Source organism: Aythya ferina, assembly GCF_964211825.1.
Source record: "Aythya ferina genome assembly, chromosome: 6".
In the NCBI taxonomy this organism is placed as follows: Eukaryota; Metazoa; Chordata; class Aves; order Anseriformes; family Anatidae; genus Aythya; species Aythya ferina.
In genome coordinates, this window is record NC_140303.1 from 39,495,050 (window position 1) to 39,509,286 (window position 14,237).

General features: G+C 38.3%; 1 protein-coding gene across 10 annotated transcripts in view; it reads left to right on the plus strand.

The window, feature by feature from the left end:
- MBD5 (methyl-CpG binding domain protein 5) overlaps nucleotides 1-14,237 on the plus strand; it is a 125,985-nt gene that overhangs the window by 70,120 nt on the left and 41,628 nt on the right. For all 10 annotated transcript variants that reach the window (XM_084523284.1, XM_084523280.1, XM_084523288.1 and 7 more), the window contains one exon: nucleotides 2,643-2,834. The gene's annotated coding sequence lies outside the window, so the exon portion shown is untranslated. The remainder of the gene's footprint in view (nucleotides 1-2,642; nucleotides 2,835-14,237) is intronic.

A 14,237-nucleotide genomic window follows, 5' to 3' on the forward strand; every position in this document is an offset into this window, starting at 1 on the left:
TTACCATTTTTCTGTTTGTTTTGATCCTGTAAGAGCTAGCTGTGTTGCAAAGCCATGAATTCTTAGAGCATTTATCCCTCGTGTTATGAATAAGAAGAAATGGTGCTGGTTTGTTTGCTTCAAGTACTCCACGCAGCTTTCATACAGAGGAAATTACGTACAGAGGAAACAAGTTAAACTTGGTCATTTCTAAAATTAGTGAAGAAATTACATTTAAATTGTGCCATTTATATGTCAGATTTCGAGATTTAGAATTTGTGAGTGATTTAGAAAACACTGGCGCTCGGTTTCTTGATCAGCTCACAGCAGCAGCTCGGGCCCTTTGCTGAGAGCCCCACAACGTGAGTCCCGTGGAGGCTTCAGAGGAGAAAGCTCCGTGCCTTCCCTGCTTTGTGAGATTTGTGTCTGTCCCCCGACATCCTCCTCCTTTTGTGCGATGTCTGACTTTGTGTCTCCTTCACTGCAGCTCTCCCCATTGACTGCCCCAGTTCCTCACCCACAGATTCAGTAGCTTTTTCCAGTCACATACATTACATATTTACATCCCTGTGATTCCTTGCCTTTATAAAGTCACATTGTGCTGCTTTGTCTGTTTTAAGCCCTTTTAATGACAGGGAAGAGGCTTTGTTTTGCTAATAGCAACAATATTAATTTTGTTATTATGTTTTATTATTCATCCTTCATTTTAATAACAGATATGGAGTGGATAATCTGGAAACAAGTAATTGCTGTCATTTTTTTTGCCAGTTTTCTTTATCTTTAGGCTTTGTAGAAGCAGAAGATGGAGACGAAAGCCGGCTTTGTCTCAAATTGTTCAAAGATAACTTTTTATCTGGTTCCTGGTGCTCAGGGACTGGACTGCAGATGTTGGCCTCGTAGCCACCACCGGTGTACCTTGTTAGCATTCTAGATAAATAAAAACGTTTGGTGTTAAGAACATTTAAACCCTGTCACGTTTGGAAGCATTAACTAGATGGTGCTTAAATATGAAAGGTGTCTGGGGCCCCCATCATTAAGAAATCTGAACAGTAAGAACTCGGTACAACATGCATTTACAAGTTTATAGGGCCCTCATTTCACAATGATACTCATTACAGAAGAACTCTAGGAAGTTGATCGTTTTCCTTCTAACTAGTTTGCATATGAAAAAATAAAACTGGTCCCTAAATGCTCTACTGGGTTGGTAAATGCAATGCTGGGAAAAAAAATAAATAAATTGTTACCTATTTTCACGAGATGTTGTGCCCTGACTTTGCCCCGTTAGGTGTTGATCAACTGATAAGTCAATTAAATTATGGCTACTAATGATGCCAGTAAAAGCTAAAGACCAAGTCATCACTGAGACAGCAAAAAATGGATTTGCCTATGAACTTTAAGATATTTTAAGTATCACAGTAAAAGCTGTATGTGGTACTTGCTGCCAGTGCTCTTTCTGTGACTTACCTGCTTATATCCAGTCTGTGTGGCCTATCTGAAACTTTGGTTACACACTTTGTATAAATGTTTTTTTTTTCTGTTAGGGGAAAAGATTTTTTGCAAGACCTTTAGTGTGATGACAAATGTCTTTGAGAGGGATTCCAATTAAGTGATTCGTAAATCAGAGCAAATTCTCCAGGCACTCTGTAGGATTCACAAATCATTGATTGGCCGTGTTGCATCCATGTGCATGGAAGACTTTTTCAAAACACATAAATGCTTTGACGTGTAAAATCCCCTACAATTCAGAATTTGTTAAAAGTGTTTTTCTGGTCTGTAATAAGGCTCTTACATAGTCCTCAGTGTTTCAGGTATAACACTGGAAGGGCCAACATTAACTCTTGGTCATGTCTTTAACCTAATGAGCTCCAATCCATTTCACCTCTAAAAGAACTAATTAATTGACTTAAAGTCCTGCAAAGATTGTTAACTCCTTTCAGTGTCAGAGAAATTGAAGCTGTCACACTCAGAGCCTAACCAACTGTGCCCAAGTGGGGGACTGGAGGTACATTCTGGTGTCGTTTCTGGAGGAAACGGCTCAACAGCAGCCCAGTGCTTTTATTTGTTAGTGTAATAATCCAGGTTCTCTTACAGCTCACCAGAATCTGTGTACTGGTGCAGTAACTTGTAAACAACACTGGTAGAGCCTTTTGCATAGCTATGGCCATTTAGAGCAATCTTACTTTTAAGAGAATCACCGCATTTTTTTATTTTTAGATGTATGCATTTATGAATATATACATTTTTTTATTATTTTTTTTCATGCAGTATTAGCTGCAATATTGTAACTCTCCATAACCTAGAAGTAGGGACTTCTTGCCCTACTTGTTGAAGGTTTTTAGCATGCATCAGGACAAGCACAGTTGGCTGAAGACATGACCTTCTTTGGATGATACAGTTTCATACTAGTTCTGTCATTATAAAAATCCATATACTCATTTTTATAGATATCTACCCATTCTTGTGGACAGTGAACCATCGTAATTTGGTAAAAGGCATCTTTTTATATCATTTCCAGTCAGAGCCATCCTGGTGTTCTTTAAAAGCAAATATTATCTCGATTTTTGCTACAAAGTAATTGGATAAGGCCATAGAAAGCAATCAGGAGAAGTGAAATAAAAACATTTGCTTCATTCTTTAATTTACATAATGTACTGTTTCAACAGATGTAACGTGGGGTGCAGGAGTTCCTGAGCTGAGGGGTGTACTGTGACAAGGAGCCAGCCTCAATGGACATTGCCCATTATCGAGAATTAAACAGGAGAATATCTAAAGCAAAGCTGAAAGTGCATCGAGAATTGTAAGAGGCCTAAATATCCCCGAAGTAACTAGAAGCGAGACCATGAGGAATAATGTAGGTAAGTATTCCAAAGTAAATCGGGGCATTTCTGAAACCGGGAAACTTTGGGTTTTATTCTGATCGGTTTATGCTGTGGTAGTAAAGATTGTCACAAAATGTACGTCAAGTAATATAATGCAAAAAATATGAGCCAATGGTTAAAAAAAAAAAAAAAAGAACAGTAGATGTCTTTGACATTTAATGGTGCTGAAGTAGAAAAGTAAACAAGTTAGCAATTCATATCTGTATATGAGATAGTGCGCCTATACGTGGACCTTTGTGATAACAGAACAAAGAAGAAAAAGGCATTCTTGACCTAGATTTAAGAGATTTTATTGAAACAGCATATGAAGTACAGTGTTTTAATGGTAAGAAAATCATTTTGTGGCAGCGTGATGCATGTGGACTACTAGTCATAATTAGTAGTAATATATTTTGACATAATTAAACATTAGAATTCCATTTATTTGTATCAGAAAATATTCAGCACCATTCTTGACCTAGATTATATTGTAGTAGCAGAGTGGAGCTGCTTTGCCCTGAGATGAAGCCTGAACTTTACAGTGAAATGTAAAATGAAATGTGCTTGTTCTTATACATTTTCATAATCAAAATATAAGGTTATACCATGTCAACAACCAGCAGATGGAGAAAAAGAACGTCCTGGGAAGCTCAAAGAACACACTAGGAAACTGAGCTATAAATAACAGGCTAATTCCATAGCTTTAAGATTGCTCCAAAGCTTTTTTAAATCCCTCCAGAAAAGACTGAAGAGATCCCTAATCTGAAGTGCCCCACTTGAAGAAATATGTATGTTTTTCTTTTAAAATAAAGTTCTGTTAATCTACAAGAGATTGTTTGGATATCTTAAAGAGTCAGGGTAGTGTCTGTACCGTACCCATTGCTTCAAAATAAGTTTTTTAAACACATGGCTGCATTTTCATTCTTATCAGTGATTTCTTCTTCAGAGAAAATACAGAATTCTGTCTGATCGTCTCTGAACCAATATGTGCAGTATTCACACAGAATACTTGATGTTCACGACTCATTTTGAATCTCTATTTGTTTTAGAGAGCTGTCCCGTTCAGTAGCAGAATCTAACAGAAGAGCAATCTTCTTAGGTCGGATTTTGTGAAAATTTGAAGACCTATTGATATTTTGTTCCTTTTTCTTTTCTTTCTTTCCTTAAATTGTATCTCTGGAATATAACATTGTGGCTATATTCAGACATACTTGGTTTTTTTCCTGGCTTAAATACTTAATACTATAAATTCTTGAAAGCAGGCTTTAAGATTTCGTGGAATATTTCCTAGGACACGTGTCCAGGTACTGAGAGCTAGACTTCATGCCACTGAGGTCATCAGATCCAGCCCTGCTCAGAGCAGGGCCAACTTCAAAAGGGTTCCCCCGAGCTTTGTCAACTTGAGATTTGCACGTCTCCAGGTTTGAGTTGAGTTTGAGTTGAGTTTGAAGGCTGCAATGAAGTCTTCCTTCATCTCGTCTTGAGCATGTCCTTCCATAATGACTCCTTCGCTCCTTAAAAATGTCTTTTACTTTTCTGCACTAATGTTTTGCTTCAAAAAAGGCTTTAACAATAATACCTTTTTTAAAAAACTTCTGAATTTCTGTTGTATGTTCCCTCGACAAGAGAAAGTTGATTGGAGAGCTTGGAAAAAAACAAAGATCACAAATAGTCATTCCTAAAATGCTGGGAATTTTTACAAACAAGTCATACATGAGGCTCTGCAAGTATTCACCGTCAGTGAAATGTTAGAATATATTTTGCAGTACTGAACACAGCCCTTTAAAGAAAATTTCTATTTGTTAGAAGAAGGCAAAGCAGAGCAACAAACCAGTGGCAAATCTCGAAAGCAGGACTGATAAAAAGAAGCAGAAAGAATTAGATTGGTTTGTTGTAGGAAGAAAATAGAAAGAACCCTGGACAAAAGGCTTAAAAAATAAAATAAAATAAGAGTTTTATAAAAGCAATGGTAGCAGTTGCTCTGTAGATTTAAAAATAATAATAATAATTTGCACCAAGGCTTTATTTAGACTAGGCATAGAGATAAAACAGTCCAACATTTTCTTTTTTACCTCATACCTGACTGCAAATATGGGTGAAAAACTGAGATACTTTGCCTATAGCTTCCATGAAACCTGACTGGATTTTTTTTTTAATGCCTAACGAAGCAGCTTTTGGAGGTGATCTTGGGAAGTGTGACCTTCATTCACTGCCACTGGGCTGACCAGGTTTGCTCACCCAAGATGCTCAGTTTCTGCAGTTCTGTTGACTTGATTGTGGAATGAGATTTGGTTTATTTTCCTGAGAACTTCTTCTATTACAGAAAATCTGCTTTAAGTTACATAGTTTAAGGTATATGGTATTCACGGTATTTACTTACAGCACTTTTAAGAAAGAAAAAAAAAGTTTTTCTTCGATAAAATGCTTTGAAAAGTCCATATTTAAAACAGACTGAAATTGAGGTTCAGCAACCCTTCAGTGGTTGTCATTCATTTCCTTGAATTCAAGCTGCCACTGAGATAGTGTGCCCAAGCGTCTCGTAAGAAATAAAGACATTTTTTAAAACGCTGGAAGCTCTCTGCAGCTTGAAATTCACGTTTCTTAGATTTTTCTGCCAAGAGTTCGTGGCTTTTGCTCGTGATGCTGATGGCTTTGTTTGTTTATAGATGGGTTGGGTTTATTTGTGTGACAGAATATATTTATGTTACCAAATGAAATTCTTTTAATCAAGGTCTAAACATGTTGTAATTAAGAGCTGACTAAAGAATTCTTTGCCTACATGCCTTCCAGTAGCTCCCTTTTTGGAGGATGATGCCAGAATATGTTAAATACCTATGTTATGGACCCGCCTTCTGCGTTTCCACAGACTTTGAACATTTTTCAAGCTTATTCAGAGGATAAAGGCCTGCTTGAGTTCTAACTTGGGATCTGACACAACACGCTGCCCTCTGTTTGGGATGAAGCAGTGCACTTTCTGGATTCTCATCTTTAATGGAGATTTGCTCTCAAACTCCTGGGTGTAGAGCATCCTTACGGGGACACGTGGTTTTGAATTCTGGCTGCCTGGGGTCCTTCACCCTCCTTTTTGTTTGCTCTGCTTTGATGAGCTGGCGCAGTGCTCTTCTCAAGCCTGAATGTGATTCACCCTTTTGTTTAGATCCTCCTGAAGAGACTGAAACCTTTTTTTTTTTTTTGTCTAGCTTAGGGTTTGTGCAGTTTATTGTACGTGTAGTAAAATCCGGCTTTGTAGTGCACCAAGTGAGCCCTGGATAGCTGGCAGGGAGGGCAGAGCATCCTTGCCTCGTATCTTGCTCTGCCCTAAACCTAATGATATTGGGAAGAGATGCAACACCCGTCTTTTGTAGTGTTTAACTGTTTGGGACTGGTGAGTAATCGTGCTTCCAGGAAGCCTTTGAGGTTCTGTTCAGTACCTAAACCACTCACTATGGTTTTGCGGAGGGGGAAGGAGGGTGTTTATGGAAAAACCTCTTACATGAAGTATGCTCGACAGTCTAATATCCTTTTGTAGAGGCACAGCATAGTGGCTTTTGTTGATACAAGTCCACATAGCCAAAGGTTTTCAGCAGCAGCACAAGAATTTGCTTTTAGAAGGCCAAACGTCTGTTGTGCCTAAAGTAAGGTCCTTTAGACACTTACTGACAATGCCCAGACTTTTGTCGCAGGTTACAGCCTGGCAACCTAGAAGCTGCATGTTCCCCATCTCGGCGTCCTAAAGTGTCTAAAATCTAGATTTTAGCATAATGCAATGGCAAAACTCTTGCTTGGAAAGTTTTCACGACACCTGTACTAAGTAGAGAATAGAATTGAATGCTTTTTATTATCATAAAAACAAATGTCTCGTTTTCTAGGAGCCAGACTGGTCTTCACAGTTAATGGGATAATGCAATTTATCCTTATTAAGGTGTCAGCGTGAATACGTCTGATAATTGTTCTGTAAAATTTCAACCAAAAAATATACAGACATTAAGATGTTGATACTTGGCTCATCTTAGCAGGCTAAATATACCTTGCCATTCTTAAATGTAAATCTGAGCGTAGGGGATGGTAAGCCTATGAGTCAGAATCCCTAACAGAGCAGCCTGGAGAGGATAGACACAGATACGGGGTGTTCCCATCTCTCCCCGGGACAGCAAGACAGGAAAGAGGTTTTTGAGTCACAAAATACAAAATATTACTGGAAACTAATGGCATGTGCACACTGTTGCTGAAATACAAAGTGAACTTTAATAGAGTGCTTTATGAAAGAAAAAAATGAAGTTGTATATTAATGTTTTCTTAAACATTTGTTTATCTTTTCTATGCTTATGGTGGGTTTTCTGGAACTGTGCACAAAATGCAAAGTGCAATCAGGTCTTCATTGCAGAATTTCAAAGAAACCTCTCCAATTAGATGTTTGTAAAGTTGAAGGAATGACAAAGACTCATTTAACACTGAACTCTGAGCATCACAGGAGGACCATATAGCTTATCTGCACCTTCAACTGGTTCTTTGTTTTCAGCTTGGAGTGAACAAGATGATCATATCCACCTTAAATCTAATGCTTAATGAGGAAAAAGGTCAGGCTTGCTTTTATTAAAAAAAAAAATCCTGTATCTTTCTGTATATTAGTATATTAAAAAGTACTTCAAATTTGTATTAATTCATATTTATTAGATAACAAACCACATGTAAGGTTTTAATATTAGGGTAAGAAAGTGTATTTTTAAATTGAGTGGTGCAGTCGTGAAAGCGTTGACTCAGACTAGCGTATGTAGAAAAAGAAGCTATATAAGGAAAGGTCATGTACACAAATCTTCATAGAGATTCACTTCAAAATTATTAAGCTTATAATTAATGCACCTCTTGTATATCAATAGAGAAATATTTGTCACAATTTTCATGGAGCGAAAGCATTTAAAAGGATTAAAATCACCCACTATTTTTTTCTGTAAATATCCTTAAACTTCTGAGTGCTCTTTTAGAAAACAGAGGAAGTCTTTTAATACTGTCTATCTCATAAATAAAACAGTGGGGCCAAATTCTCCAAATACTTACACATTCAATTAGTATATCATTGAAAGACAGTGAGTAATAATCCACTAATGCTAGAAGGAGATTCATATATCAAATCGTACAGGTTTGTAGCACACCAGATTTCAGAGAGGCAGCCGAAGCTTTCAGGCGCTATTATGTTTATGCCAGATAATGCTGTAGTTTGCATTAAGGTGTCAGAATAGCTGATTTTTATGCTATCATATTTTTTTAATATCTTAAGAGTGTTTTCATGAGGGAAATTGCTGAGTAGAGATTCATACTTCAGTAAACAATTTTAAAAATGGCATTTGGAGAAAAATTCCATGTGTCTAAAAATAGTGCAGTCATCTGACTTACTACTTGGAAACAAAAGCATAATTTACAGGTTTAATTTGCAATCCTACTATGTTCTGACATTCTCTTGCAAGAAACTTGGTCTGAATTATTCAGCTGATTTAAATATTGCTGTGTCCTGAACTTCAAGTGTCTAATACAAAGTAAGTTTATCTAGTTTATTGAAACCGCTGCATTTAAGATATGGGAGTCTAATTTTCATTTTTACCATTTATCGCTGCATTTTTGATGTCACATTGCACAGTCACTGGAGATTGGGGCTAATCTGGATAATTATTGTGCCAGCAGCTCAAAGTCTTTCACCATATTTTCAGCAGTCATATTTTTTCCCTTTTTTTTTTTTTTTGATGGCAAATCTAAAAATCAATTTGAATTTTCATGTTCAGGATTTGAAATGTTTATTTTTAAATATATTTTTTTTAATTAACTTTTTTATAGATGCCTATTTCCCTAGAAAGCAGTAAATAAATAACGTATAGCAAAGCTATCAACTAGAACTGAACTTACATTTATTACCTGCTTATTTTCTGATTTTATTTTAAATAGCCTATGAATGTTCTGTATCAGATGTTCCTGAAACTCACGTAATCTTCATTATAAAAACTGTTATAAAAATATATGTAATAACTTCAGATTATTTTGAATCCTAAAACAAGGAGATGGAAAGAACAAAGTTGTTTGTTGTTCATGTTCTCAGATCTTCTTTTGAAGTGATTTTAACTTTGGCCAGAAACGTTAAAATATTTGTAGCTCTATCATTTGATAATAATCAATGTGCTGTCATTAGAGCTTTGAGTTTGTTAGTTTTAAATTCCATATTATTTTGTATGGCAAATGAAAATGTCTGCAGCAGTAATTTTCTAATGAATGTGCATCATGTTAGTGAGAGAGATCCCGCTGTGACAGAGCACATTTTTCTATTTTAATATCCTATTTTGTTGTGGCAGTTGGTCTTGAAAGGTCTGAATTCTCATTTGTAGACACATTTGAAGTCATCTTTTTTCTTGTCTTGAGGCCTGTTATGCTGCTCACCTTCCGTGCTAGACTTTTCTAGAGCTTAATAGTTTGTAGGGAGCTAGCAGGATGTCAGCCAGCGTAGAAAAATGTCTGCGTTATAAGCATGAAAGATTCCAAAATACTAAAAGCTGGAGAAGAATTGCATTGACAAAATCAAAATATTGTACACTCTGACTTTTCTGTGGCAAGATAGGTTTGGAGAGAGAAATTCTTTTCCAAATAAAGCAAAAAGGGGACCCCAAAAAATGGTGTTCACGGTTGCAAAACCGATATGTTAAGTGTGTGTGTGAAGAGAGAAGAAAAAGGGCTGAAGAAAAGCTGTTCAGAAAAATAGTTCTGATAGTGTGATTTCTCTTTACACGATAGATTGCTTAGTCCTTTAAAATCCTCAGTCAGGAACCATGCCGTGCAAGTCCTCTCTTTCACTTGTTGCCTTGCTTCAGAATATAGAGAAGTAACTGGTTTGATTGGGATAGCTGGAGCTGTATGGCTGCGCATCGAAACCAACCACTGGGAAGTAAATGTATGAATGACTTTTGGTCCCATCATGTCACCCCAAAAATTGAATCTGGGTTTACTTTTTCTGGATTTATACTTGCTGAAGCTGGACAGTGTTTTTCATTATACAAGTTCCTCTGTAGAGTGGCAAAATGGACTGCTGTAATAATATTTCTTCCCTTTCTCCTATTAGCATATAGGTTAGTAATATTCTGCTTCGTGATATTCCCTAAGAAGTTTTTGTTGGTGGTGGTGACGTGATAATACTCCTCTTCTGAATAACTGGGCTATTTTGTATTGCTTGTGTTCATACCCGATATTAGTTTTAATTTTAGAAATAAAAAAAATGTGAATGCTTACATTATTTTGACAGTGAAGTAGGACTATCTCACGTGCACCCAGTTCTGACCTATTTCGCTTGTAGAGAAAGAAATTAATGTGGTGGAAGGCCTGAAAGCATTATGACTGCTGTATCTTTGTCTAGGCTCTATTAAGTGCCCATTGTATTTATTAAGTTCTTCTTGAATAGGCAGAGCCGAGGTTTGAAAAGAAAATCGTTCTGTTGCCAGCCATCTTCTTTGATTGTCTTGTAGCTCAGTTTTGCTTTTTTGTTGAAATGCTTTCCGAGCTGCTAGATACACGTGTAAGGCAAAGAAAGTCACCCCTCCCTCGACAGGACCTGCTTTCTCCTGCTTCCAGTGGAAGTGAAAGCCTCAGCTCCCAGCTCCAGGAGTTACACCAAGAGATGTGCTCAAAGGCAGGTACACCTTGAGAAAGTTTCAGGTTTTGTTGTTACACTCGCACTAAATAATGGATGCTAAAAGAATTGTGCTCCTAGCCAATTCAGCTGTTGCCTTGGACAACTCTAATGGCACAGCTAACCCTCAGAAGCTGAGGTATGTTACAGCTCAGTGGATTCACCATTTTACCTGCACTCTGAGCCCTGGCAGCACGGATATCTCTCTGTGCAAGGGCTACAGCTTCTGGGGAGTTAACAGCGTGCTGGTCCCAAATACTCCAAAGAAAAAGGCTCATGTCGTGTGCCGTTCATGATCAGCTAGAACCATGAACATACGTCACGCTTTCTCCATGAGAACCCTTCCCATTTGTCCATGATACAGCAGGAAATTGTTTTTTTCCTGTAGATCCCTAGGTAGTAGGCCTGAAGGGGCTGCTTTGATCATCAGCTCTGGCAGTGTAAGGAAGCAAACCCGGCAGGGCTGTGCGTGTCCATGTGCAGGTCAGCAAGTCTGGTAAAGCTCGTTGACTGGGGATGCAAGTGCAGTGGTCTGGGCTTTGGAAGATATTTGCTATTTATGAGGGAATCCATCCAACTAGGTGTCATGTTCTAGAGTGGTTAACCCTAAAAAAATGTACAGCCTCAGCACTAGCATAAGCTAGGATTACTTAAGCCTTGTTGGAGCACGCGATGAAGCCGTCCTTAAAGCTCAGATACCATTTTACCAAAGGTAGTTGGATGGTAGCAACAGATTCAGCACCAGGGCAATTTAAAATGCATCATTTCAATTAAGTCATTCAGTGTAAAACGATTTTCTGGTAGCTTCAATGGAACTCCATTTGTGAGTAAGATGAAGGTACCTTTCCCAAGTCAGAGGCCAGAATATATCACGTATACTGCAGTGTTACAGACCTAGGTACCGATACAAAAAGACAAGATTGAAGGAAGAAAGGTTTCCTTTCTACATAAGGTACATTTGTTTGTTGAGTCACTCACATAAAAAAATAGAGCTTCATAAAGTATTAAATTCTAATTAGCCAAGAGAAAGCTTCTTTTCAAAATGTAAAAACATTCTCAAAAAGTGATGAAACATTTGTACCTAATTAAATGACACACGAGAATCCTAATGCCTTTGATAGACTTAAACAGATCAGTAATTAGCAAACGATAACTAAATAAAACCTCATTTTAACCCTGCATAGTTTGAAAACAATGCTTTTTAAGAAGCTAAAAACTCCTGGTAGTTCTAAAACCCCAAGACTGTGAGGTGAGGCATTTCCAATTCTGAACGTATTTTGTAGGTTTTTCTACAGAAGAATAGAAAGGAAAGCCTGGGAAATGAGATATTTGGTGTTTGTGTTTATAAGCAGTATGTTTTGTGGATATTGTAGTTGTTTGCAAAACTTTATACCCAAAACCTGTCGTGAGCAAGCACTTGGTTTGGGCACCTCAGAGAGGTATTCATTTGTCAGGGACCTCTAAATAGCCTTTCTCTGTAATACATGGAATTGTTAAGCTTGCTTAAAGGGTCATTTAAGAAAAAAGTTATGGAGCATTTTTTGCAATATTAGGCTGTCAGAGTTTGATTTACTGGTTTTACATCCACTTATTAATAAAGGAAATGTTATATTGGTATTCATATCATATGTGATAGATCTGAATCCAGGCTATTAGTATCTAATTTAAGCTTGCTTCACATTGTACCAAGTTTTCTGTTTCACCACTTGACTAAAAAATTGTTGAGTATTTTCAGCTGAGTGTGCAAAGAGGCTTCCTAAAGCTCAACGCGCTAAAAAGTGAGACAGTTGCATTAAAAACCGAAAACATACTTTTTGTGTATGAAAATTAAGGGGAAATTTCTCATGGGGGAAGGGGCTTGGGGGGCTGGACTGGGGAAACAATTTGGTGTCGTTTTACACAGTTCTGCAAGGAAATATTTTGAAGCATATTGTAATGAAAGTGGACTGCAAAACAAATCTGAAAGGCATGTCTTGGCGCACAGAAAAAAAGGAGTAATTGATTTAGATGTGGAAAGTTGTGCTCCTCGTGGTGAGATAACACGAGTTGTCTGGAGCTGTTACGAGATTACAGAGAAGAGGTATTTATTACATGGGTTGATGAAAATCAGCCCTTTGGCTAGAATCCAGCGTCCAAAATACTTGGGATCTGCTCCAAAGTCCAAATACTTTCTAAAGCAATCCGAAGTACTTCGGCTGGAGCACTCTGACAGCGAGAAGGAAAATGGTACCTCGGAGGAGACCGGTTTTCTGCAGCTTGGTTGGAAGACTGGCCTGGTAAGAAATGGAAAGGTGTGAGTAGTCAAAGGGATGTTCTGTTTGTCAGAGCATCCCCAGCCGTGCTGATCCCTACTAGGATTAAAGCATCTGTTTTTAGTGGCGATGGTTTGCCCAGCCCAGCTGAGCAGTGCCACTGCCCTGTGGCTGTCCTCTTACACTGCAGCTCCTTGTCTGGGCTGCCTCATGGTATAAAACGTGTCACACCACCAGCCCGAGCCAGCGCTAGGGTGAACAAGAGCCAGACCCAGACTACTTGGTGTGACTCTCCTGCTCTTTCACTGCCATCTTCCTTAGCTCCATTTCCTCTGGCTGATAACCAGCTGTCAGGAAGATGCGAAGGGTGTCTGTTAACTCAGATCTGGAGAGAGGTGGATTAACTCATTTGGCAGAAGTCTGTGCTGTGCTTAACTTCTCTTTCATTATATGCAGCTGAATAAAGTACCATACGAGGGTTAGTGAAGGATTTCTCTACCAAGACATCAGTGGTGATCCCTTATTTTTGCTGTCTATACCTAATAGCAATACGCAGTGGTCACAATACTTGATATTTTATTGCCGGTGGTTTGTGGAAATCCATGCAGAACTGCAAAGTAACATCACTTCTGTAAGTGTTTTCATACGAATGCATCAAACCTGCCTCTTTACCGATCACCTGTGTGCTCCTGAGAAGCTTCCAGAGAGCCTTGGACATCCTTTCTGTCATTCACCGCACGCAGCCGCACCGGTGGGTCCTCACGGAGCACAACTGCTTCGTTTTTTTGTTGTACATCACTCGGGTCTTGCGATAGTTCACAGTTTTTTAGTCTCAGGAAAAAGCCACACAAACACCAGACTTTGACTGAAGGCGTGTGATTGAAGCAGCCATTTTATTCCCGTCCACTGTACTGAGTCAAAACAGTCGAATATTTTCCACAGAAGAGGCAGTAATGTGGATTCTTTTGGTACGATTTCAAGCCGCATGCGGTACAGAAAAAGGGTTTATCTGATTAGATGATGATAAGCATTACGGGGGTGATAGAATGGGATGTTAGCTGGTGCAGGGCGTTGCGGAACCAGGAGAAATATAAGGTTACTTCAAAGTGTCTTTTGCTGCTTGTGCAAAAAAAGGGATTGATGGCTATTATTTTCTCGTAATGGATCCGATGTAATTGCCCTAAATAGCGACGTGAGCCACGGTAAGACTGGGCTAAGAGATTAGCAGCCCTCTCCGCAGTGCTTCCAGTATTTTACATAGGTATTTTCTGATTCAGATTTTACCACATTATTGAAAATTAATTCTGAATAAAAACACAGGGAGGTTATTTACCTATTTTAGCCTTACACAGGACCCGTAATAGAACTGCCAATGCACCGTTCAGCAATAGTGCTGAAACTAAAACATAACTTCTGCCTTGTTCGTGGTGAAGCATCGTCTGTTACTTCCTTAATCAGGACAAAACCGATCAGGTAGGCAAAGCAAAA